The 25,366-nt window shown below is 49.1% G+C and overlaps 1 protein-coding gene across 1 annotated transcript in view; it reads right to left on the bottom strand.

Annotated features, from left to right (window-relative positions):
- Window positions 1–21,506, bottom strand: part of ZBTB7C (zinc finger and BTB domain containing 7C) — a 138,134-nt gene extending 116,628 nt beyond the window's left edge. Inside the window, exon 1 of the mRNA XM_086629793.1 lies at window positions 21,322–21,506. The gene's annotated coding sequence lies outside the window, so the exon portion shown is untranslated. The remainder of the gene's footprint in view (window positions 1–21,321) is intronic.
- Window positions 21,507–25,366: the final 3,860 nt, after the last annotated feature.

Here is a 25,366-nt window from a genome sequence, read left to right as displayed (position 1 = left end):
TGCCTCCCTGCCAGACATCAAATTGATTTTCAAATTGCTTTGATGACACAAGGTGGTTGCACGGTTTGGACCCGTGTGATTACCTGAGCGTTTATCTCGGTGGGCTTTTCCACTCTCCTGCTTTAAAATAACCACGGCTGCTGGACTGGCTCTTCGCGATGGCGGTTGTGGTCCCCCAGGCTGCTGCCAGCTCACAGGAACCCGGTCTGGATAATTTGAATACTGCTCCTGGCTCAGCCCCAGCAAATAAGAGCATGGAGGCCAATTTGCAGCTGAACCTCAACTACGTCTTTAGCCCTTCGCGTTTGGAGGACAAAAAAAAACCCAGAGAGGTGGCAGATGCCTCATCCCTGGAAACATTCCAGGCCGGATTGGACAGGGCTCTCAGCAACCTGACCTAGTGGAAGATGTCCCTGCTTGTTGCAGAGGGGTTGGACTAGATGACTTTTAAAGGTCCCTTCCCACTCAAATAATTCCACGATTCTAAAACATGGATGGTTCAGTGCTAGGTAACAGTCTTGAGTGTCTGACGACATTACAAAATAAATTTATCTCAGGGAAATTCAGCTGCTGTTCATGGGCCAGGACAGCATCTGACCTACTGTCTTCATGCTCTTTCCTTGGCCAAAAGCGTGAGGATGAGGAAGGAAGGGCAATCAGGGAATTGGAGGATGTGCTGAGGAGCCAGGAGGTCCCCATGGAGAAATAGCAGAGCTCAGGCACACTCGTCTCTCCTTCCAAAACACTCATCTTCGGAGTGGATGCTGGATGGGAAGGAGGTGCAGTTGACAGATGAGAAACATGATTTAGTGATGGCTGAGACCCCTCCTCCATGAGCAAAGACCCAAGCCGAGGAGGATGGGGAACACAGCCTGCCAAAGGGAAACCTGAGCATCGCATCGGGCCAGGCGCCGGTTTTAGATCCATGGGAAAGGGCAGTGAAGCAAGGTGGCAAAAAACATGACCCTGTCCCATTTGCAGGATAGGCAAACACTCATAACTTCATCAAGCTTCAATCCACCACCTGGTGAGCAAAGACAAGGTCAACAGCTTTGACCCAGCTGGAAGGATGCGAGATGGCCGCTGTGCCAACTGGTATTAAGGACTCAACGGAAATAAAGGCATAAACTGCTGCAGGTTGAACTCCGCCTCCGAATAAACGTGGATCAGAGAGAGGGATAAGGGGGAGTGAAGGGAAACATGAACCACTCGCATTAACCTGTGGGTAATGTAAGCAGTGGCCCCAAAGATAGTATTTCTTCTATTCCCACGCACGGCTGTATCTCGGTAGGCGCAACGGCTGGAATGCGAGAGGCTGGGGTTGCAATTTATGGAGTGCTTTGTGACCCCGAGGGATGAGGGGAACAGCAGGATAGTATTTATTGCTGCTATTTTACATTAGAAGGAGTACGGCTCGTCTGTGGTTTACGTTTCTGGGGCACCTTTCATCTCAAAAGATAACAGAAGCATCCCACAAACAAGGCAGGGTGAGACAAAGCTTCGCCACTGGCTCTACCCAGGCTGGTGTGTGTGTGTGTGTGTGTATATATATTTTTTATATATATATATATATATATTAGGGACCAGATAAACTCAAACCACCTCCTTTGAACGCAGCCATCTCCAGTATCGGAAAACACTCTTCTCCCAAGACCTGTGGAACCCCGCGGCGCCCACATGACCAAATAATCAACATTTAGTACCATTTCCCTCTCTGCTTTGTACCACCAGGCAGGCACTCCCCACCTGCACTATATAAAGAAAAAAAATCACAGGTACCCTAAACAGACTCAAGGGTGGTTGTTTTTTTCCAGCCAGACAAGCTAGTGCTCCTTTGGCACAGATGCTGCTGGGTTTGGAGAAGGAGAAGTAAGACATAGGTTGCAAGGGAAAGCTCTGATCACCCTGAAGACACTGACTCAGTCCCCAAGTTGATGGATGAGAGATCCCAGTGTCCACAAGAGCTTCACGCTTGTCTGTGGGTGTGTGGGAGGAGGATGTTCCTTCCCAGATGATATTTGGGGAGATACTGCCAGCAAGTGGAAGGAGGGGATTCTGTCCCTCTACTCTGCTGTACCCCCCTGCAGTGCTGCCTTCAGCTCTGGGGCCCCAGCACCAGAAGGACACGGAGCTGCTGGAGCAGGTCCAGAGAAGGGCCACGAAGATGATCCGAGGGCTGGAGCACCTCTGCTATGGAGACAGGCTGAGAGAGTTGGGGCTGTTCAGCCTGGAGAAGAGAAGGCTCTGGGGTGATCTTATAGCAGCTTTGCAGTACTTAAAAGAGGCTTATAAGAAAGCTGGGCCTGTTGCGCTAGGACAAGGGGCAATGGTTTTAAACTGAAAGAGGGGAGATTCAGACTGGATAGAAGGAAGAATTTTTTTACACTGAGGGTGGTGAAGCACTGGGACAGGTTGCCCAGAGAGGTGGTAGATGCTCCAACCCTGGAAACATCCCAGGACAGGCTGGATGGGGCTCTGAGCAACCTGATCTAGTGGAAGGTGTCCCTGCTCACTGCAAGGGGCCTGAACTAGGTGACTTTTAAAGGTCCCTTCCAACCCAAATCATTCTTTGATTCTGTGATATCTGGCCCCACTGTGCAAAGTGAAGACATCTTTGAGGTAATCTTCTAGCAGCCTTCCAGTACCTAAAGGGGGCTACAGGAAAGCTGGAGAGGGGCTTTTTACAAGGGCATGTAGTGATAGGACACGGGGTAATGGCTTTAAACTGAAAGGGGGAGATTTAGATTAGATATAAGGAAGAAATTTTTTACAGTGAGGGTGGTGAGGCACTGGACCAGGCTGCCCAGAAGAGTTGAGGCTGTCTCATCCCTGGCAGTGTTCAAGGCCAGGCTGGATGAGGCTTTGGGCAACCTGGTGTAGTGGAGGGTGTCCCTGCCCATGGCAGGGGGGTTGGAACTAGATGATATTTGAGGTCCCTTTCAACCCTAACCATTCTATGGTTCTATGATCTCCACCAGCAACCACTTGCAAACCCCCAGTCCAGCAGGTACTAGCAGAAAACAGACACAAGGTGACAATTCACAGGACCAGGGCCACACTAGCTAAAGCAAAAGAAGAATGGCCATGTAGAGCATCCATATTTTTACATAACCAGCTTCCCAGATCACTTCTAGGTCCCATCCAAAGTTTGCTGCTGCCTCCGAAACTCTCTTCACCGCCTAAAATGGATTTTGTCTTGCGCCCCGCGTCCCGCAGCAAAGAGCTAAAAGTCGCCTTTTCCAGACACAGTTGTTTCCAGCATAGAGTAACAGAAAACGTGTTTCCCCACATATGGGCAACCATCTGAAAGCCCTGCTACACCAACACGTAGGCAGAACCAAGCAAATGTTTGGTGACATTTCCCTCTCTCCGTCTCGCCGTCAAACAAGCTTTAAAAAACAATCCTGCCTTGTTGCTAGTCAAGCCTATTTTGAAAAAACAAAAATCCTCCAGAGCTCAGCAGCAAAGACTGAAGCAAGTCGAGTAAAAGTAATGGGAGAAGGGAAAATACAAACCCAAGCATCCCCTCTCTCCTCCAGCAAACAGCAACGCCTCGCTGTTAGCAATTAAAGGAAACAAAAGCCACGGGGATGCTGCCATCACCCTGCGCATGGTTATTCCCAAACCTCAGCTCTGGATGACAGCTACTAGACCCACGCCTTGCAAAATGTTCCTCCGGAGGTTTGCGACCTCCATCTCGCACGTCGCGGCGTTGACAGCTCCGAGTCGCCTGCGGGCATTGGGATTCTCCAGTGATCCCAGTGGGATCGCTCACCCCTCCCCGCATCCCAGCCTCCTCCGACTTGCTTTTGGGATGCATTTTGGAAGCGCTGCCTGTTAATTAGGGTGAAGGAAGTCTGCTTTCCACCTCTGGCCTCCAACATCCTCAGCTCCTCCATTCGGGGATGCTGCTCTTGCAAAGGGCCCTCCAGTATTTTGGCAAGTACCAGCTCTCTGCCGCGCTGGAGCGCCCAGTAACGTGACAGAATTACAACCCCTCCCCATCCCACATTGCCAGAGGATGGTTTAAAGAGAGGGGGAAAAAGAGTGCAAAGGATTTCATGCTCTGGTTTGGAAATTCAGCAATGTTTTCAGAGTCATTTCTGGACGACCCTGTCGGATTTAATTTTTTTTTCTTTTGGATCTCATCTATTTCCTTCCTACTGAATATCGGTCTGAGGGGGCAGCACCGTTTCCTCCAACGCTCAGAATAAAATTAGTAGGGGGCTCACTCAGACGCCAAACTTGTTTGTTTGGTTTTTTTTACTGATGGTAGAAAGGAGTCAAAAGACTGGAACGAGCCAGGGGGCTGATCCTCAAATTTCAATTAAGCCTCTCACATCCTTCATTTTGATGATGCTCATCCCTGGGCTCCAGCAGGCAGCATGATGCATCTCCTGCCCAAAACACCAAGGAAAGAGCACACCTTATTGCCTGAAAAGAGAGTACGTTAAGACTGATGGCTTCCTGCAGCTCCTAGTGCAAGCATGGTCCCAACCCACCTCCAGACAGGTGTTAACGAGCCCTGCCAAAGGAAAACATGTCTCACATCACCAAGCCGCTCACCAAGCCTACTCTCCATAAAAAGGAGCATCAACCTGAAAAAAAAACATAGAGTTTGCTCTTGGGCAGGTAGGAAGATGGTGGTAAGACAGGACGGGCAGCACAGCAGCTTAGAATCACAGAATAGTTTGGGTGGGCAGGGACCTTTAAGGGTCATCTAGTCCACCCATCCTGCAGTAAGCTGGGACATCTTCAACTATATTAGGTTGCTCAAAGCCCTGTCCAACCTGTCCTGGAATGTTCCCAGGGAAAGAGTGCCTACCATCTCTCTGGGCTTTCTGGGCTCAGCTAGGACAAAGCTCCACGAGCTGTGATCTCATCACCTCCTCCAGCTCCGTGGTGATCTTGCAATAGCTTTTGCCACTTGGTTGTGCAGGTCCTCACCTGCTTTACCGTGAGGCCCAGGATGGCCAATGTGGGATGGGATGCTGCACTGAGAACCATGGGCATCCTCACAGCCCCACCATGAAAATGTGTATTTAGGATCATCTGATGTTAAGGGGCTGTGCTACATATTCCTGCTTAGGTTTTACATCCATGTTTTCCTCAGTTTCCAAACCAGGGCCCTCTGGGAGCTGGAAGGGGGTTAATAATGATTTTTTTTAATCCAGCAACATTTCCTATTTCTACTAAAAGTAGGAGGAAAATGGCTTGGGTCAATGAGAAACAGATTTGAGGGGAAGAGAAAGGGGTTCGGCAACATGAAAAAAAATAAAGAGTTTGCCACCCCTCCACGTTTTGTTCGAATCAAAACAAAATGTCTTCGTTCACTTCCAAGTCTTGTTTAACCTTTCCTCCTTCTAACTGCAAACTGTCATTTCCAAACAAAAAGTTGAAAAGGTTCATTGAGAAGATGTCAAAAAAGAAATGTTTTGGCATTTCCAAAATGACACATTTCATTTCAACATTTCAAATGAAATGCCTGGACATTAAAAATAAATTAACTTCCCCTGGGGATTTTGAACGTATCCAGTTGCCAAATTCAACTTACGCTTATGAATAGTCCAGGCTTTCCCAAATTCAACTTTTGAATTAATTTACACTGGAAGTTCAGTTCTGTTTTGATCCAGACTGCGATGCTGAGACCCTGCGATGCCCTTGCACATGATCCTCCTCTGTACATTCCCAAAACTTGATCTCCAGCCAACATCTCAAGTCTAGAAATATTTACACCTTATGAAAATATTAAATATGAAGAGAATGGGTTAGCCTATGACCTGACAACAGCCTCTCAAATTATTTTAACATGTGCTTTGCTCCTAATATACTGCTGTCATTCATGGGGATTAATAGTTGTTATTAATCACCCCATCTGAAGGCACAGAAGAAAACCATCTTCCCATGCACAAGAGAGATGGAACATTATTTATCTGCTAGCACTAACATATAATAAAAACAATTTCTCAGTAGATTTCTTCTCACATACAGAGACGACCATGTCAAGCCATGAGTGATTTGCAAGGCTTTGGAGGCATGACAAAACCAGCTGGCAATGACAACCAAGGTTATAGTCTCACAACCCCTCTTCAGATGAGTAATACTCATATAGATAGGCACATCCATCAACCGAAGGCCTTGGTGAAGGGTTTTGGGGACATGAGAGCGGTCACATCCATGCTCTCTTTCCCCCAAGCTGGTGGTGGGACTCAGCAGAGCTCCCCAGGCAAATGCTCATCAGGAACTTGGGCTGTCCAACGTGGTGGAGCTGCCTGCAACCGTTGTTCTAGAAGATACCACACTCACTGCTTTTGAGCCAGCTCGGATAGACAGTGGCTAAAGGAAAATTTGCACCATTAGTCTTTAAACCATCACCATTTTGGTGTGACCTCCCTGGGGTGACTGATGGAGTGAAGTGCTTTTGAGTCAGTCAAGGCCAGGAGAATCTGTCCCCAGGCATCATCAGCAAGGTACCAACTTCTTCTGATGGCAAGAAAATTAAATATAAGGTCACCTATCATTAGCAACATATTATCCACATTTTGCTCTGCTAGCTCATGGTCATTTTTTTTCTCTCTTTTTACTTGTTAACGCTTTAATTTGCTCAGACTGAAAGTAGTCAGCACCAAAGGCAACGCTGAGAACAGGACAGACAACCAACCTGCCTAGGACAGACAACGAATTTGCTTTCTCCTGGCTTTCTAAAGGGTCTAACACAAAATATCCTTGCACCCTCCGTCGAGACCCTGAACAGGGCTACGGGAGGTCTGAAACACCAACTCTCCTCCAGTGCGAGCTTTGCATTGAACTGCACACTAAAGAATAACTTACATGTTTATACGCCTTGCTTGCACAGCACGGTGCTTGTAGGCTGGAGGCTCAAGTTCCTTCTTTTGATTCACTCCTTGAGTGAGTCAAACTATTTATTTGAACTTGAATCCACATGAGGTGCAGAACAGCTCAGGCTTCGGCTCAATGCCAACTGCACTCCCATTGTCCATCATATAAAAGCAGGTATCCCAGCATGGTCATGGGAGGTATGAAATGCAGATGAAGACAAAACACTGCTTTTATGAGACAGCTGCAGAAAAAAAAAAAGAATTAATGCAAGAGAAAAAAACGTAGATCTGTATTTCGCTTTTCTCTCCTGTTGTCCTTTCTATGGATCCCTTTACCTCTCGCCTTTTTGAGGTTAGTGACAGCAGAACAAGCCTCTTCACATTCAGTCTTTTCTCCACTCTCCACATATTTCTGTATTTAATGCATGCCCTTCTGTGGATTTTTAACTTCCGATTGCTGAAGCTCAGCCAACACACCTTATTAAATGAAGTTGGCTCTTCACCTGCTGAACTACAACCAACAATAGAAATTGAAAAGCAGCCTCACGGGAAAGACACAGCTGGGAATACTCCTGAGGAGGCTGTTCCTTTTCTCTAGACTTCTAAACCGAAAACCTTTTGCTATAAAGTCAGATCTGGGCTTTTCTTCAAGCAGAATCTTCCAGCTGAAAACCAAGGCAGTGAAGGAAATACTCTCGAGCATGCCAGAGAGCGTTAGTACTGGACCAAAGCACTAAGGTGGCATCTCCAAGACTTGGTGCACATGCACACTTCTAGGCAACATGCATTAAAGGTTCCTTGACTCTTTTCTGCAAGAATGAGCCCCAGACTCGTTGATTGGCACTGCTAGTAATTTTGGTAACTATTTCACTCGAGTAGAAGCTCCCTGTCATTCCAGGTGAGTGGAATATCCTCTGCATCCTACTGCACATGGTATTTTCTCCCACTGATACCACGTTCAGAAACACTGAACTGCATGAGCAGCGACTTACCCAAAGGTTTAATGGCAAGGAACAGCTCTAGGCTTTGGGAAAAGGGTACCTGGATGCATATTTTGAGATTTTAGGTATTCTATACATGTACTTTCTTGTAAGCAGTATCTGATGAGCTCTGTTCAAGATTACACCCAAAGAGCAACAGCCCCCAGCATTAATAGAGTACAAACGGGCTCTAATAGGGTATTTGGCTGTTACATCAGTATTAATCCGCTCAGTGGCTAAATTATGGGAGGCTCATAGAAAAATCTCTCTTTTCCCCACTACGTTAATGAAAGGTCTTCAGTAATTTGCATCCAAAAAAACGTGGTTTGCGAATAAAGGGACCTTGCATGGGAGCATAAATATATTTCCTCATTTGAGCCATTGCAGCCAAACTGTGCTTCCTCTTTGAAGAGCTGCCATTGAGTGAGGAAAGACTGTTTGCAAACGCACATGGAACAAAAATGGACATTTTCAACTTCCACAACCCATTTGTTGTGATTTTTTTGTCATTTATTTTCAAAATACCTGCTGTCTGTTAGAACGATGCTTCTCCTTTGTCAGAGCCTATAACCATCACTCAATGCCTGTGGTATCTCACAAGAGTTCAGCGGGAAATGAGAGGAAAAACTCCCAGGGTAGGTATCTGAAGCTTTCCTTTGAGAAGAGGGACTGGATTAACTCAAGGAAAAATAAATAAGCTTTAAGGCCCTAGCTCATTGCTGGTACGAGTGGGTGCGAATCCCTATCCAGAGCCAAAGACACATCCATGTCACGTCTCTGAAGGCAGCAGGATTACTGCTGCAGGAAATAACTCAGTGCATATTAGGCTGCAGGGAAAAGTTTTTTAATCAGTAGACTGACAAGGGGCAAAATAGTCACTAAAATTAAGGTAGGAGAGCCTTAGGGCAGTTTGGTGAAGAGGAAAACCAAGAAACAGTTATCCTGGATCTATGCTCTACTGCTTCCTCGGCTTCCCTCTCCATCTGCATCCATTTGCCTGTCTCGTCTCATAAGGCGAGCTCTTCAGGATGCCAATTGCATTTTGCTCCTCACACAGCACCTAGCTCACTGATCCTGGAGTCCTAGCTACTGCCAGGATGTATCTCCAGCAAAGAGGTTAGCCTCCCGTCTTCTATCTCCTTCCCACCTCAACATTTAACACCGATTTTCCTCTGCTTCAAGCCAAGCTCTGTATCTCAAGTCATTCAATACAATTTCATTCCACCAGCATAAGTTGCCCAGAGTTGTGGCTGCCCCATCCCTGGAAGTGTTGAAGGCCAGGTTGGATGGGGCTTTGGGCAACCTGGTGTAGTGGCAGGTGTCCCTGCCCATGGCAGGGGGGTTGGATCTAGATGATCTTGAAGGTTCCTTCCAACCCAAACCACTCCATGATTCTGTAACCGAAGGATAAAAAGGAGAGAGAAATACAGATGGAAAAAGATCTTGAGAGACATCCCCCACCAGCACATCTCTGAGACAAGCACCATTCCTACACCTCTAGGCCAGCAGTAAGGTATCTGCCAGCCGAAGAAGGGACATGCAAAATGACGGTACAATAGGCTTTTAAGGCAAAAAAAAGGGGAAAAACATGGCCACAATGCAAGCAACTACTTCACAAGGTACTTAAGACAGATTAAAACATAAGGGCAGCTTCTTGGCTGGCCTCTGCCTGCAGTAGACCAGCAACAGACTTGAACAAGACCCTGGCTGCATTTGAGGTCTGATGCATTTAAGGAAGACGCACATCGTCCCTGGAAGTCCCTGCCACTCCACACACTGTCACAGACACCCGTTCGCTCTCCTGGTTACTAAATTTACCAGAAATATTCAGCAAAGCTGCACTTCCCAGCAATAAAACGTTCCTTCAGTGGCATCACTGGAGACCCTACTCCTGTATTAATTCAGAGGCTGTCCATTACCTATTAATTAGAGGACACTATTATGCAAATAATGAAAATTAATTAAGCCCTCTACTCATTAATCTAAACCAGTCTCTTCCTTGCTCTTCTCGAACACACCCCAGGCAAGCAGTTACAATTTTTTTTTAATCATAAAAGTGACAACCTATGAGATGACGTGTCTTTAAAGGATGTCTTTAATATCAAAACAAAATAAAACAAAGTAAAACAGCCTTGTCTCCCGAGCAGGCCAGCGATAACGAGACGTTAACTCAATCTCCCCCAGACCACTGGCTTCAGAGGAATGGGAAGTTTCCTTCCCAGAAACCTCATCCTTCTCCCAGGAGGCTGCATCTCCCCATTGGGCATATCTGGGCACCGACAGTCCTTGCTAGATGTTTCTCTGAACAGCCCATCACCGTTGAGCCTGTCCCTGCAGCAGTTGGCTTGACCACAGCCCAGAAAGACAGAGGGACCTGCTGTGGGGCATCAGGAGGCTCCAGTTATCGCTGCAAGTTCACCGAGCAGGGATCAAGCTGGCTCTGCGGGTAGCAGACGGAAGGGTTCCTGCCACCAGGAACGATCCCAAGGAGCAGAAGAGGGGTGTTTGTGCCTCACTTCACCACGTGCGTTCTTGTTTGGTTGTCTTCTTCTCTAAACCCATTACTACCTCATGCACGAATTTACTTTCTGAATTTCTTGGCAGTTTCTTCATTAAAGTTCATTGCTGCTACTCATAACCAACAAACAAATGCTTCACCACCTTACTAAGGCTCATTTCATGAAGGACCCATATGTGCCTAAGCTAAGGTCTCACCAGCTGAAGAGGAGGTCCAGGACTTGAATGTCCAGGCAGATGTTTGCAGATTTGAGACCATTTCTGGGGGCCTTTTGGAGGCAGTAATGTCAGAGTTTGGCACTTGTACCCGCCGGATGAAAAGATGTGGCTTTTCCTGAGCACTTCATGGCAATGATCTCTTCTAGTCAACAGCCAGAGGACAGCAGTCATACTGACATGTTGCTCTACCTACAGTCCTCCTCTCTTCCCCACACAAGATCTCCTGCACAGAACGGATCCTGGCAGGGATCTAGTCATGACTTAGTGACAGCCCTGACAACCACCAGATGCGTTTGTCAGCAAACATGAGAAACACCATCTCAGCCATGGGATGAGGATGGCAGGTCGCCCCTCGGCGAGGATGAAGAGCATCACCAGAGTGAACATCATGTTTCCACCTTGGAGGAGCAGATGCAGGGCTGAATCTCCAGGAAGCCAGGAGGGCTCTGGGCTCATGCAAGAGCCAAGGGCATGGCAAACATCATGACGTCTTGCAAAGGAGAGACTGTAATTGAAGCACAAGTCCTCCTCTATGTGCCAAGTGTGCTATCCCATTTTCACTCCTACCACTCCAGATTTCACGTGGGATTATCGAGCATGCAGTTCAGAGAGGTAAGACCCTCTCAAGGTATAGTTTAATGAGGGGACTTCACCACACTTCTCTGATGTCTAAGCTCATCCCAGACAGCTGAGTCTCCAGGACAGGGTCTGGTGCACAGCTCACTCAGGACCACTGAAGGTCCACCCTGACTGTCTTACAGACGGGAAGCTCTTTCAGAAATCCCTCCCAGTACAAAAGAAACAGGTCCCTGACCCAGAGACAGCCATCATGGCCAAGCTCTGTGAGGGGGTGAACCCCTGTGTGAAAGGACCTCTCTCAGACGGATAGTATGGTTGAAGTTGCACAGCTTGACCCAGCAAGGCCTAAGGACTGACACTTGCCATGAGGAAGACATGTAAGCAAACATGGAGAAAAGAGAGTGAAGACCTGGGGACCAACCCCATCTTCACGCACAACTTAAGCCATGGTTCTGCATCCCTCTGCGAATGGTCTCAGGGTTGGATGCATTGTCATACAAAGGGGCGAGCTGAGGAAGGCACTGAACCATCATTTGGGGGTCTTCTGCATATTCAGAATTCAGGGGACAGTCCTGGAGCAGGAACACCCATTACATGGTCTACTCCAATCTGAAGACCCAGGTCATCCTGGAAGATATTGGAAGATATCTCTTCTGAGAAATGGGAATGAGAAATCACCTTGCCCGGTGATTACCCGCTGTGGATCAGCCTTTAGATGACTGCATCATCCACAGTGCCAGATCTTAATCATGCAGACGTGCTCTGAGCTTGGAGCCTCTCTCACACCAACTACGCAATTTAAATCTAATCCCCGCGCAATCCCAGTCCAAAGCAAGGAAAACACCGATTTTAACAGCTCCCTGCAAACTCACTAGGATTTTGCTGCCCACTCTGTACCTTTACTCCTCCTCCTCCTGCTACCCCCATCATTTTCCACGTGCACAGATAAAACTTTAAGCAACCACAACTTACAGGGTACAACACCCTCACGAGCCTTCCCGCCTCGGTGCACCCATCGGCTCACGAGGGTGAACGGCTGCATGGAGGAGAGAGCATAACTTCATCCCTCTCCCTTCTTCTCCGACAGTCATGCGCTCCCTACGAGCGGCGTGTCTTTGCAGACAATGCCTCCTGAACCACCACCTTCAAGGAAACCTCCCGAGATGCACCATCTCCTCCGACTGCCAGGTGCCAGGTGGCTCTTCTTGCTTGCGCGACTTTCACGTTACGCCGCAGACCCGCAGCGCAACTCCGGGACAATTTTTAAGAGCCGTACTCACCGCCGTTGCTGCCAATCGCCCCTCGGCTCCCGGTTTTCCCTCGCCTTTCTTTACCCTTCCCAACAGGGCGCTGTGGACCTCGTCCCTCCCAGGCTGCGTGCGCAAAGCCAGGGCACGGCACGCAGGGCTGGGCGCGCTCTACATCACCGCTCGCCGCAACGATGTCACCGGCCGCCAACGTGAAGGAGGGAGGCTAAATGCCTTGTTTTGCAGCTCTCGACGTGACTCAGAAGGGCCTGGGAATTACGCTTGGAATAAGTGATTAAAAACCCTGACTACTCCTCCATTACCATGCACGGGTGACGCCCCCAGCAGCACCGACCGCAGCTGCACCCTCGTAAATGAGAGCGAAATTAGGGATGCAGCCTGGCGAGGATGACTTATGCCAGCAGCACCGAGAGCTGGGACTTCTCCAGACTGTCTCCTCTTAATCTGGGATAATAAACCCCGGGTGTGTGGAGATGGGGAGTAAAGGCTTGGAAAACCCATCGATGGAAAGGGAGTCACCCAACCTGCATTTAATGATGTCCTGAACCCCAGCATGCAGTCACCTGCTGTGAAAAACCCTTCTCTGGGATGGCAGCCTCCTCCAGGCCAGCACTGGCAGGCAGTAGCTATTTGGAGAAACCTTCACAGGCACTGCAGGCATTTTGAAACAGAGGTGCCCAGACCCTTGATCGGATTTTGTAACTCTCTCAAGCATTAAAACATGCAGCTTGGATTTCCTTGGTAGGGAGGGAATCCTGGTGGGAAGAAGCAAACAGGATTTCGGTGGAGGAAATGGAGAGCAGAGGAAGGGTTTGAAGGGCAAGGGAGGAGAGCTTTCAACTAAAAGCAAAAATTATAGCAAAACCAACTTATTCAGACCCTCTCTGGGGGATTTGCGGCCCTGGAGCGCGAAGGTGGCAGCCGTTTCGCTGCGTCAGAGCCTAGGCAGGACCCTCAGAGGACTCGGGGGGGAGTCAAGGCCAGGACTTTGGCTTCTCCCAGCAAGTGCTGAGCACAGCTCTGAGCCCAAAAGACACTGCTCCAGCCCTTTGTGCACAAGACTGGGAAGCGCTGAAGGGGAAGGGGACACGGACATCAGCTGGCTGTACAAATTGCTATCACAAAGGGGTAGGTAGCAAATTTCCCTATATTTCTCTGGGAAGCTGTTGCAGCCCCATCTTTCCAGGTGCCTCTTGAACCTCCTAGAGCTTAGGAGAAACACATCATCTCTGCTTCCCAGTCGGGAAAAAGAGCATGGGAATTCAATTAGCAGATGAACATGCTTAAGTCTATGTGCACAGGTAGCCCCACACGGGATTAACTCGGCGGCTTCATACCTGAGGATCAGGTCCAGAGAGCTTCCAGCCCTTATTTAGGTACCCGTCAAAATCAAGCTCATGTATCTTGGTCTACAGTGACTTGGTTGAGGTCACACACCGAGTCTGAGCTGAACTCACACCATGGAAGCTACAGTCACTAAGAAATGAATTGTGAAGATCCCACAGAGGCTTTAAAAGGGAGAATAAAACCTCTCTCCCTCTCAGATCTAAACCACTTTGCATTAATCCAAGCCCGTTCTGATCTAAAACATCAAACCACCCCATCAGGCAGCTGGATCTCAAGCCTTGCCTTTTGCTCATTAGCAGAAAATAACACCAACACAAAATTCAGCTCAAGCCTCCCAAGAGATGTGGCTGAGCTGTGTGCTTCTCCCTCGTGCTGCCCAGTCCATATCCCACATCCTCTCTTTCTTGTAGCCATTCCCTTCTGCCACCACCTGGACCGTACATGATGATGCTCCTGCATCCTGCAGGGACAGACACTCCTTGACCATAGTTTGGGTTAACTGGATGACCAGCAGTCTAAGGCTCCCCATCTCTTTTTCACTGCCAAAAACCTCTTCCACTGACCTCCTTCCTTCCAGCTGATTATCCTGCCCATGCAAATTTGCCACTGCCTTCTATAAAGTTTGCAAAGGTCAAAATAACAAACTTTGAGATCCCTTGTATTTGAGAAGAAAAAGGAAAATCCAAGCCATCTGTTATTTTGAACTTTGCCTGTATTTTGTGCAAGTTTTATGAGGCAGCAATCCAAAAGTCTGGCAACTTAGTGCAAATCAGGGCCATTTCATGGCAGACCTGATGTCTCCTTCCTTAAGGAGGTGGAAAATCATAAGAATCACAACAACTTGAAGCCTACTGGCTTTGGGCATCGGCTGAATGTTGTATCATTACAATTGACTGCCCATATTACAGAGAGGTCTAAAGATCTAGCCAGGAGAGCACAGTATCGTGCTAGGCAAGCTGCTGATGCTCTACTTGCAACATCAAAGGCAATCCCTGCCCTGGAAAAGCAAAGCAATGCTCCACAGACAAGACAATGGAAGCACAAAACCTGGAGTGACCTGCTGTGGTCATCCAGGCAGACTGTGGCCAAACCAGGCAAACACCCAGGTGTCCCCCCAAGAGGTATCACACCTCCTGGGACGAATTCCAGTCCTCAGCATCACCTTTTTGCTACTTGTCCTCACTTTACTTCCTCCCACAAGCTGACCTGTGGGTAGATACCTGTTCCGCAGCAAGGGTGGAGATCAGGGGGGTTCCCAGCTGCAGACAAAAGCTGACCGCAAGGACATCTTCAACTAGATCAGGTTGCTCAGAGCCCTGTCCAACTTCACATGGAATGTTTCCAGCAATGGGGCATCTACAACCTCTCCGGACAATCTGTCCCACTGTTTCACCACCCTTAGTGTAAATATTTCTTCCATATATCTAGTCTGAGGAAGTGACGAGATGTGTCCACAGAGTAGCAGCTTCCCCAACAGTGAAATCTGACCAAACCCTGCAGAGTTGGGCAAATACTGCACGTGGAGCAATGAGGATCCCATGGTCAAGTACTGTTGGGCTTCCCATGCCGGGCAAGGGCAGAGTATCAAAGAGGAGCCCAGCACAACCCCAGGGTCACCACTGGAGCCCTTCTCAGACAGGGAAGACTCATCCCTGAGTTGAAGGGATGGGGAACACACCAACATCTTGTCTATAGTCCCCTACAAGCCAAGCTGATCTCAGCAAGCTCCAGCATGTGGCAGAGGGATGCAGAACCATCTTTGCTCTGGGGTAACAGTCCAGCACAGAGCAAAAAGACACGTGCAAGTGTGGTTGTGTGTGCACGTGGACTTGTGTGTGCACTCACGGGGAGCTGGAAGGGCAGGCACCCCACTGCCCACGTCTGCATGCTGCAAGGCAGCCCCACATCAGACGTCACTGCGCGGTCCTGCCTCCCAAGAGCCGTGGTGACGTCGCTTTGTCACCGTGTCAGGTTAACGCTGACATCACATCATTCCCTCCCTGCAGTGCAGCACTCTCTCTGCAGACTTGAACTGACACGGTTTTCTTCTCTGTCGTCATGTTGTGCAACCGCCTCCTCCCAGACTCATATCGGCATCATCTCATCTCCTTCAACACTGAGCACAGTCCTGCCTGGATAGCAGTCCAAAACAACTCCAACGCATTCATCACTCGATTCTGTCTTTCCACCTTTCCACTTCAGCACCACAAAATGGGCAATAGGCTTAAAATTATGACTATAGTTACAGTTTGGTGGGTCTTAAACTGCAGAATCATAGAAGCATTTAGGTTGGAAAAGATCTGTAAGATCATCAAGTCCAACCATTAACCTAACACTGCCAAGTCCACCACTAGACCATGTCCCTAAGCATCACATCTACACACCTTTTAAATACCTTCAGGGATGGTGACTCCACCACTGCCCTGGGCAGCCTGTACTGATGCCTGACAGCCCTTTTTGGTAAGAAATTTTTCCTAATACCCAATCTAAACCTTTCCTGGCACAAGGTGCAGCCGTTTCCTCTCATCCTATCGCTTGTTACTTGGGAGAACAGAATGACCCCCACCTCGCTACAACCTCCTTTCAGGTAGTTGTAGAGAGCAATAAGATCTCCCCTGAGCCTCCTTTTCTCCAGGCTAAACAACCCTAGTTCCCTCAGCCACTCCTCATAACACTGTGCTCTACATCATTCACCAGCTTCATTGCCCTTCTCTGGACACGCTCCAGCACCTCAATGTCTTTCTTAACTGAACACAGTAATGGAGGTGCAGCTTCACCAGTGCTGAGTACAGGGGCACAATGCCTTCTCCAGTCCAGCTGGCCATGCTATTTCTGATACCAGCCAGGATGCTGTTGGCCTTCTTGGCCACCTGGTCACACTGCTGGCTCATGTTCAGCCAGCTGTCAACAAGCACCCCCAGGTCCTTTTCCACTGGGCAGCTCTCCAGCCACTCTTAGAATCATAGAATCACGGAATGGTTTGGGTTGGAAGGGACCTCTAAGATCATCTAGTTCCAACACCCCTGCCATGGGCAGGGACGCCCTCCACTACACCAGGTTGCCCAAAGCCTCATCCAACCTGGCCTTGAACACTTCCAGAGATGGGGCAGCCACAGCTCTTCTGGGCAACCTGTTCCAGTGCCTCACCACCCTCAGAGGGAAAAATTTCTTCCTTATATCCCATCAAAATCTCCCCTCTTTCAGTTTAGAGCCATTGCCCCTTGTCCTATCACTACACACCCTTGTAAAAAGCCCCTCTCCAGCTTTCCTGTAGCCCCTCTAGGTACTGGAAGGCTGCAATAAGATCACCCCGGGGCCTTCTCTTCTCCAGGCTGAACAGCTCCAACTCTCTCAGCCTGTCTCCATAGCAGAGGTGCTCCAGCCCTCAGATCATCTTTGTGGCCTCCTCTGGACTCGCTCCAGCAGCTCCATGTCCTTCTGGTGTTGGGGACTCCAGAGCTGAACACAGTATTCCAGGTGGGCTCTCAGGAGAGCAAAGCAGAGAGGCAGAATCCCCTGCCTCGACCTGCTGCCCACGCTGCTTTGGATGCAGCCCAGCATGCGGCTGGCTCTCTGGGCTGCCAGCGCACGGTGCCGGCTCACGTTGAGCTTCTCTTCCCCAAACCTGTAGCATTGCATGGGGTTGTGGTGACCAAAGCACAGGATCTGGCACTTGGCCTTGCTGAACCTCATACGACTGGCCTTGGCCCATCGACCCAGCCTGTCCAGATCCTTCTGTAGAGCCTTCCTGCCCTCAAGTAGATGGATGCTCCCACCCAACATGGTGTCATCTGCAAACTTACCAAGGGTGCACTCAATCCCCTCATCCAGATCATTGATAAAGATATTAAACAGAACTTGAGAACTGGAGAAATGTAGCAGAGAAACACAGTCCTCCTCTTTACAACATTCCTGGTACGACATAACAGAACAAACAACCCAAGGAAGGTCTGTGGAGCTGGAGGTAAATGTTTTAATGTGCTCCTCAGTGTTGTCCACTGCCAAAAAACTGGGCTGCCCACCAAGCTTGCATAGTTACCAGGGCATGCATCCTCATCTGCTGTATGTGAAGAGTCCTCCAAAATCCACCTGCTATTATGAATATTTCTGACTTTCCACTAAAACAGAGGTATGCTCCTTTTCTCTTTCATTTAAAAAAAAAAAAAAAATAGTGGACAAGCAGCTAGGAATTTCTGAGGTTTGACAGCCCATAATCAGATACAAACGTGACTGAAATAGAAGTCATCTTCCCAGGAAACAAACCCCTGAACTGTTCTCCATTCATTTTTAGCACGTAAAACAGGTGAGCGCAGCCATCTGCTAGTTATCCTCTGAGTCACAGGAAGCAGCACCCAAAACACATGCTTGGCCCAAAGCTTTGGAGGACTAAAAAAAAATTAGGCAAGTGATCTGGGGCAAGTCTTGAGTTCTTACAAATTCCCTGTAAAATCCAGGATTCAGATAACCAGGAGCTCCAGAGTGAGGTCAGGGTGCTGCCGAGCACCTGCACTTAGTAAAGCATCATTGACCAAATTCTGCTCAGGGCATCAAAGCCCCACAGACGTCACCAGCTGCACAGTCTGGCCCAGCAACCCATAATTTCTCCGTAATCAGAAGCAACAGGCTGAGAGTTTTAGTGGCCATACATAATGCATGTCTTCTGGTATCGCTGGGGAAGCAGAAGATGAGCACCACAGTCGGAAGTGCTGGCTGCAACGCCAAAAAATTGGACAACTGAATAACCAAGAAGAGGTCCAAGTGCCCTCTATGATCCCAAAGGCAGCTGGGAGCGTATCCCCTCCCCCTCTCTCCCTGCTCCCTCACCATATCCCAGCTCTTTTCGACATTCTCCATGCAGCAGCAACACATGGATGGTTTCAGCGTGGCTGGTACCTAGGTGCTGGTGGACCAGCCAACTTCTGCCCCTTGGCATGGACGAAGACCAAGCACCTTGCTCATACACATCCCCTCTCTGTCAAACAGTATGGAAAATCTTACCGAGTAGTTCAGCAGCTGTAAGCATGATAAAGCACTCCAGGTATGACATGCCCCACACTCAAAAGTCTCCGTGGTAGTAGGAGAGCACCCCATGCAATTGTTCCCTTGCAGCCCGTTGCTGCTACTTTCCTTTCCATTCCCATTGCTGGTCCACCATTGACCTTCTCTTCATCATCTCAGCTAGTTTCCTGCTATCCAGCCTCCAGTACGCCCTTCCCAGATATCAGACTTAGTCTTCACCCCAGCTGTGACCGTCCCTCTTTATCTCCATATCCATATCCTTTTATCCTCTTTTCCCTGTTTTCTCTTGCATGTTCTTCCCCAGCCCACTCTGATCTCTCCCTTCCTGCGCCCTTAGTCCTTCCCTAAAAATCCAGTTAAGTTTTGCACATCCCTGGAAACCCCTGAGATCACCTTACAGAAGTTTTACTCAACCCCAAAACACTCTTCTCGATGAAACACATAAACTCACTCCAACGTGGGTAACCACGTTCTTTAGCTCGCGTGGCTTCCAGGAGGATTTCGTCCCCTGGATGCCTGTGGGTGGGTTTGGGTTTCACACCAGGGTCTAGGTTCTACCTAGTCCCCTCCACATGCATGATCACACCTCCACCCAGCTCCTCCACCAGCACAGGAGCAAGACAGAGATCACACACGAGGGAATCCCTCCTTCATTTTATATTGAAAAGATGTAGGACTTGGACCACAAATCATCCTCCTGGCCAGGTCCAGCCTCCTCCTGCCTACTCGGGGCATGAACCACAATGCCACTACGTCACACTTCACTCTCTTGGCCATACCATGGTGAAGCAGAAGCTGCTGCTCCTTCAAAGGTCTCCTTCTCCTTCACCAAGGGTGCTCGTTGTGGCAGCTGCAACCCCAGGGGCAGTAGCAAAGGGCAGGGAAGAAGCCAATAAAACTTCCCAGAAATGGGGGTTAGATCCTGCTGCCCCCAAAATACATAGGTTTCCCTGGCAGGAGAGCTCTCCACCCAGCACAGTGGAGCACGATCATATAAATATCAGCCCTGATTGAACGGCACAGGGCATGACATTTACCACCAGAATGTAACCTTTGAATGCATCTCCTGCACGTGACTGGTGCTGAGCACACTCCGTGCCATTTAGCCACCACTGCTGAACGATGATCAGACTAAGTCATGACGAGAGTTAAGGAAAAACACATCAACACAGTACGTGGAGAGCACGAGCCAGTGCGTCCCAGCCTGACTGGGAGCGAAGGGTAGTGGTGGGAGCAAGGAGAGCATCGAGCTATGAGTTTGCTTAAGCAGAGCAGACCACGCAATCAACATCGAGCAACGTTCGCTACAGCAAATTCTGAAAACAAACTAACCGAAAGATCTTCTGGCAAGCCCCCTCCAGCTGTAAGCCTCAGCACATCCAGGAGAAGTTCAGTGGACCACAAGCCAAGGAGACAAGGGCAGACAGCAGGCAAGCACCAACAGCAGCATGAATTGGGACCCATCAGAAAATCTCCACAAGAACTGCTTTCTACAGAAAACTGGATCTCTGACAACTGCCCTCTCTGTATAACTTCTAATGCTGCTCAGGAGACCTGTTTTCTGAATTTTTACTAAAAAATCGAGGTTTTCTGTTGGAGAGGAAGACTAACGTATCCCAACCCTCACTAAGAATAAATCTATCTGCTCAGTGGATGGCAAACCAGACCCTTGCCAGGCCACAAGCCCAGCATCACCTGCATTTTCCACTTCTCTGCTCTGAACCTGAGAAACTTGGCAGACATCAGTCACCTATTCTGCAAATCCCACTCCAGCTTGCCAAAGCTGCAGCAAATGTCAAGCCCCACGCATCGACTGGGGTGCAAGACCCTGGAACGATCCCAGTCAGGCCGTGTGTCATTGCTTGTGTGGTTTGCATGAATGATTGATGGGGTCCCCAGCAGCAGAAGGAGATTTCAGAGAGGAGGACCCAGCAACAGACCTTCAGCTTGGATAATCTTCACCAGACTGCCACTGCTGCCAGCCAAGGACCTTCTCCTAGGCTATGGGGCCACCACTAGCTCTTCTCTTGCACTTTCTTCACCAGTCTCAAGAGTGGAGAGGTTTATGGACACGAACATCTTTGGGGCCCCAGCAAAGATGTGAGCATTGGGATATACACCCTGCAGCAACACGTCCAGAAGACCCTGGGAACACGTGTCCTTCACTCCGTTCCACATCCCGGGGTACTAGCACCCCATACACACAAAACACAGCCTCAAATCCAAAAGTCATACCATTACCTAAACCCTCCATCCCACACACACCCAGTAGATCACACAGATCCCTCTCCAGGGCACGTCTGGTACCAGGCTATAGAGTGTTAAACTTTATTCCCCGAAAGATATCGTTTTAAACCCAAAAAAGGACACGGAGGGGAGGGACAACATGCCATTCCCCAAGCTGTCCGCTCCTACATTTGGGGAAATCTCACCCGAGTTCCGATATAAACTAACCCAAGTCCCCAGGAGCACCAAGAAAATAAAAACAAAACCCAAGAAAACGAAAACAAAAACTAAGGAAACGAAAATAAAAACTACCTCCTGCGGTCCAACGCTCCCCGAGTCAGTCGCTGTAGGTCCTCGGGAGTTTTTGGGGAGGACACCTCCGCATCGGCAAACAATCGACCATATTGAGACGCCCGTGCCCCATCTTCTGCCTGCGAACGCTCCGGCTCCTGGGTTTGGTTTTTTTTTCCTACAGCGGTTTGACTCAGAGGTCTGGCCAGACTCGCAGCTCTCAAATTCGTTTAATAAATCATCTCCTCACCACGCCCAGAAGCAAAAGGCAAATCTGTGTCTCCCAGGCACCTGCTGATTGGACTAACGTGCCTCTCGCTAATTACCCCGCGAGGAAGAGCACGGCTTCGAGTGACGTGTTTATGAAGATAAATATTTTAACTTCGCAGCTAGCGCTGTAAACTCGTTCCAGCCAGAGAGTCTCTTAAGCTGATTCCGGAGAAAACGCCTCGATAATTAATTTTTTTTCAATTTTTTTTTTTTATTGTTTTTTTAAAAGGCTATGAAATATTAATTTTGGTGAAATGCGTAGCCTGTCTTTCAGGTGCAATTAGTAGCTAGTGGTGGAGGGGAAAAAAAAAGCTGGCTGGTGAAGCCCAGGGAAGAGAGGCGAGTGTTTTCTCCCCTCGGCAGAGGGAATGCAGCGCTCTGCCCTATCTAATCTCACTATAGCAACGGGAAGACCTTGGCAACCCCACTCTTTACTAAGATGGGAGCGGGAAGCGTCAGGAGCGGAGTGCCGAGGGATGCTCGGCCAAGAAGCTGACCTGGTTCCTACCGAGGCAATAAAGCACCCTGTGCCGCTCAGGGGTGGTGGAGGGTCTGTCAAGCTCTCGGGCGGGAGGTAGTCCAAGGTTGGCTCCCCAAAACTTTCTTGTGGTGCGTTTTTTTTCAGACCGAGAAGCTGAACAAGAGATGTGCATCTCCCCACCACATCCTGGAGAAGGACATCCAGGTCCTGCTGCTTGGACTCGTTGGAGCAGGTCCAGAGGAGGGCCATGAAGATGATCAGAGGGCTGGAGCACCTCTCCTGTGAAGACAGGCTAGGAGAGTTGGGGCTGTTCAGCCTGGAGAAGAGAAGGCTCCAGGGAGACCTTCTAGCAGCCTTCCAGTACCTAAAGGGGGCTTAGAAGAAAGATGGGAACAGACCTTTTTAGTAGGGTCTGTAGTGATAGGACAAGGGGTAATGGTTTAAACTAAAAGAAGTGAGATTCAGACTAGATATAAGGAAGAAATGTTTTACACTGAGGATGTAAACAGTGGGACAGGTTGCCCAGAGAGGTTGTTGATGTCCCATCCCTGGAAACATTCCAAGTAAAGTCGGATGGGGCTCTGAGCAACCTGATCTAGTTGAAGATGTCCCTGCTCATGGCAGGGGGGTTGGACACGATGACCTTTAAAAGTCCCTTCCAACCCAAACCATCCTGTGATGCTATGATTCCCCAAGAAGCAGATGCTGCACTTGGGACCAGGGGCCAGCTCTGCAGCCAGCTGCCCTCCCTCAGCCCTCCTGATCTCAGCCCCAGCTTCAGCCACGAGGACGTGCCCAGACGGGACGGGGACAAGGAGGCTCCCCCGTGACTGCCACCCAGCCCGGGGCTGCCAGCAACCCGCGCCACTGCCACCTCAGTGCCTCTGGAGATGGCTCGCTCGCTCTCGGCTCTCGCCAGGATGATTCACCTACAAATGCAAAGGCGCAGAGTGCTCACGGCAGCTCATTGCAAAATACTGCATCTTGGTGACTGCCTGGCCCAGAGCCACTTCACTCCTGGGCTCCTAGACAGCAGGGACAGCCTCAGGGCGTTAGCCCTGGCTGCCACCAACTCCTGGTCAGACCTTGGTCCCACCTGGACAGAGTGGTATTTCCTGTAATATAAGAGGGACAGTTCATTAAGACCTACTTAAGAGTCTGCACCATCCTGTAAAAGGGGATTCAAGCTGCTAGGATCTCCAAAACCAGACCCTGCAGCTCGCAGAGCAGCCCTTAACATCTCCCACCTGCTCTGCTCCACCTTCTCACTGTGATGGATGCCCATCAGAAGAGGCTACCGACTTGGGAAGGACTGGCTGGGAACCCTGGAAGGCTAAACTATTACTACTACTACTATTCAGACTGCTAGTAGGATAAAAATAATAATAATACATACTAAACTTCCAAGGTAGCATGAGTCAGCCTTTTTGGTGGCAGAAGAAATGTTTGTCTCTAGCACCAATCTTCTTGAAACCCTGAAGTCCCAGGACCACGTTCCTCCCGCTGCTCACTCCACTATGATGGTTTCCACCCAAACTCATCTGTTTCTTTCTGTTCCAGCATCTGGATTAGCCCAAAGAAGTCTCTCCACCAGCCTCTGAAACACCGTCCAACAACCCAACTCTACTCTAAGTGCAGGTCCCCCGCCCACAGCAGCCAGGGCAGTCCTTGCTGCTCCACGCCACCATCTGCTCCCCATCAAGACCTTCCTCACCACCAAAGTGCCTGGTTGACTCCCGGCGACGCTTCTCATGATCGCAGCTTTAACTCCTCGAGGGCTTTACTAGTATTACAATATAAAGTAGGCCAATTCCTGATGGGATTAGATGCTGCTGGTCATTTTTTCCTCAAAAAAAGAGGGGAAGCCCCCATCACTTCAATTACCTCTGTTGGGCGGATGTTGTCCAGCCAACGCCTTTGCTAGAGAGCCTGGTGGAGGACACCAATGCAACCTACTAGCAGCTCCACACTCAGAGGACCGCTCGCTCTCGCTCCTGCAGTCCTTGGAGGCAATGAAATGACAGCACTGGAAACATAAATCCTTCACCAGCTGGGAGGAAGGCTGCCAAGGAGGTTCTGAAGGCCTGGTAGCTTTGTACCATGGAAAGCACGGGGTATGCAGCGTTTAAATGCCACTATGAATGGAGACGCAGCAGGAGAAGAAGTTAAATTAGATAAAGCAACCCTGATTCCACTCGAGAAGGGAGATGATGTAGAAAACTCAAATGTACGATTCCCACCATTCAGCCAGTTCTTCAGATGCGTATATAGGCCAAGCTCCACGGAGCTCTGCTGATAGCCAGCCGCCGAGGGCTGGATCTAAGTCTCTAGGACTCTTCCGAGTGTTTGACAGCAGTTCTGCTTGCTTTTATTTTTTTTATTTTTGACTGGGCTGGAAAGTACCTCAATGAAAACACACTGTGCCCTTTAGCACAGGCTAAAACCGAGAGCTAAGGGAGACAAATGTCAAAATTTTAGGGTTGGAACGGACCTCAAAGATCATCTAGTATGAGTATGATCATCTAGTAGCCCGTTTAATAACAGGCTAGATCCTCATCTGGTTGAAAACAGGACCCTGCCACCTTCCCCATGTCCCCTCCATCCAGGCAGGCATCACGGCTGCCAGCAAGGTGCCAGCCCCCATGCCGGCTGTCCCAGCAGTGGGAATGTGGGGGGAGCTGCCGGGTAGAGAGGCAGGATGGCGGCGGTGAGTAAATCAAAATACAGCGAGACGGTGTGTCATCCTAAGAGCCCGTTTCAGCCTCAGACACCCGCCAGCATTAGATACTGGGAGGCTCTTTATCTTGTCACCGGTGACTAAGAGCATCCACGGCATGACGGTACCGCAAAAATACAGGTGATGGAAAATGGCCCTTTTCCAAGGAGGACGGATCTTTTATTACGTTCTGTTTATCTCCTGTATTACTAAAGAGAAAGCCATGAAGCATGCGATCCTTTTAGGTTCTCTGAATCCACTTAGATTTTATCTTCGGAGCCAGAGCTTTCCAGGAATGAAATAGCTGCAAGACACAACGTGGGTGAAACGAAATCAAATAGAGAGTCTCCAACATGAAAGGCAAACTAAAAGGATGACAGCACTAGTTATACGGAGGGAGAAATAAGGAGGAAAGGAAATTAAAAGCAATTAAAGGGAATTAATTAGAAGGTATGAAGGAACTATGAAAGAGGAAAAACAGCTATGCAGAGTTCACTAAATACCCCAAACTTTTAATTGTCACACTTGGAACTGCAAGCCCTGGAGGTTCAAAACCCTCTGGCAGTTTCCAAAAAAAATTCCCATGGCTTAAACAAATCACTTCTTTGCCTCTA

Source organism: Tauraco erythrolophus, chromosome Z (genome assembly GCF_009769465.1).
Source record: "Tauraco erythrolophus isolate bTauEry1 chromosome Z, bTauEry1.pri, whole genome shotgun sequence".
NCBI classification, from domain to species: Eukaryota; Metazoa; Chordata; class Aves; order Musophagiformes; family Musophagidae; genus Tauraco; species Tauraco erythrolophus.
Note: the sequence above shows the minus strand (reverse complement) of the source record. Positions and strands in the feature narration are given on the sequence as shown.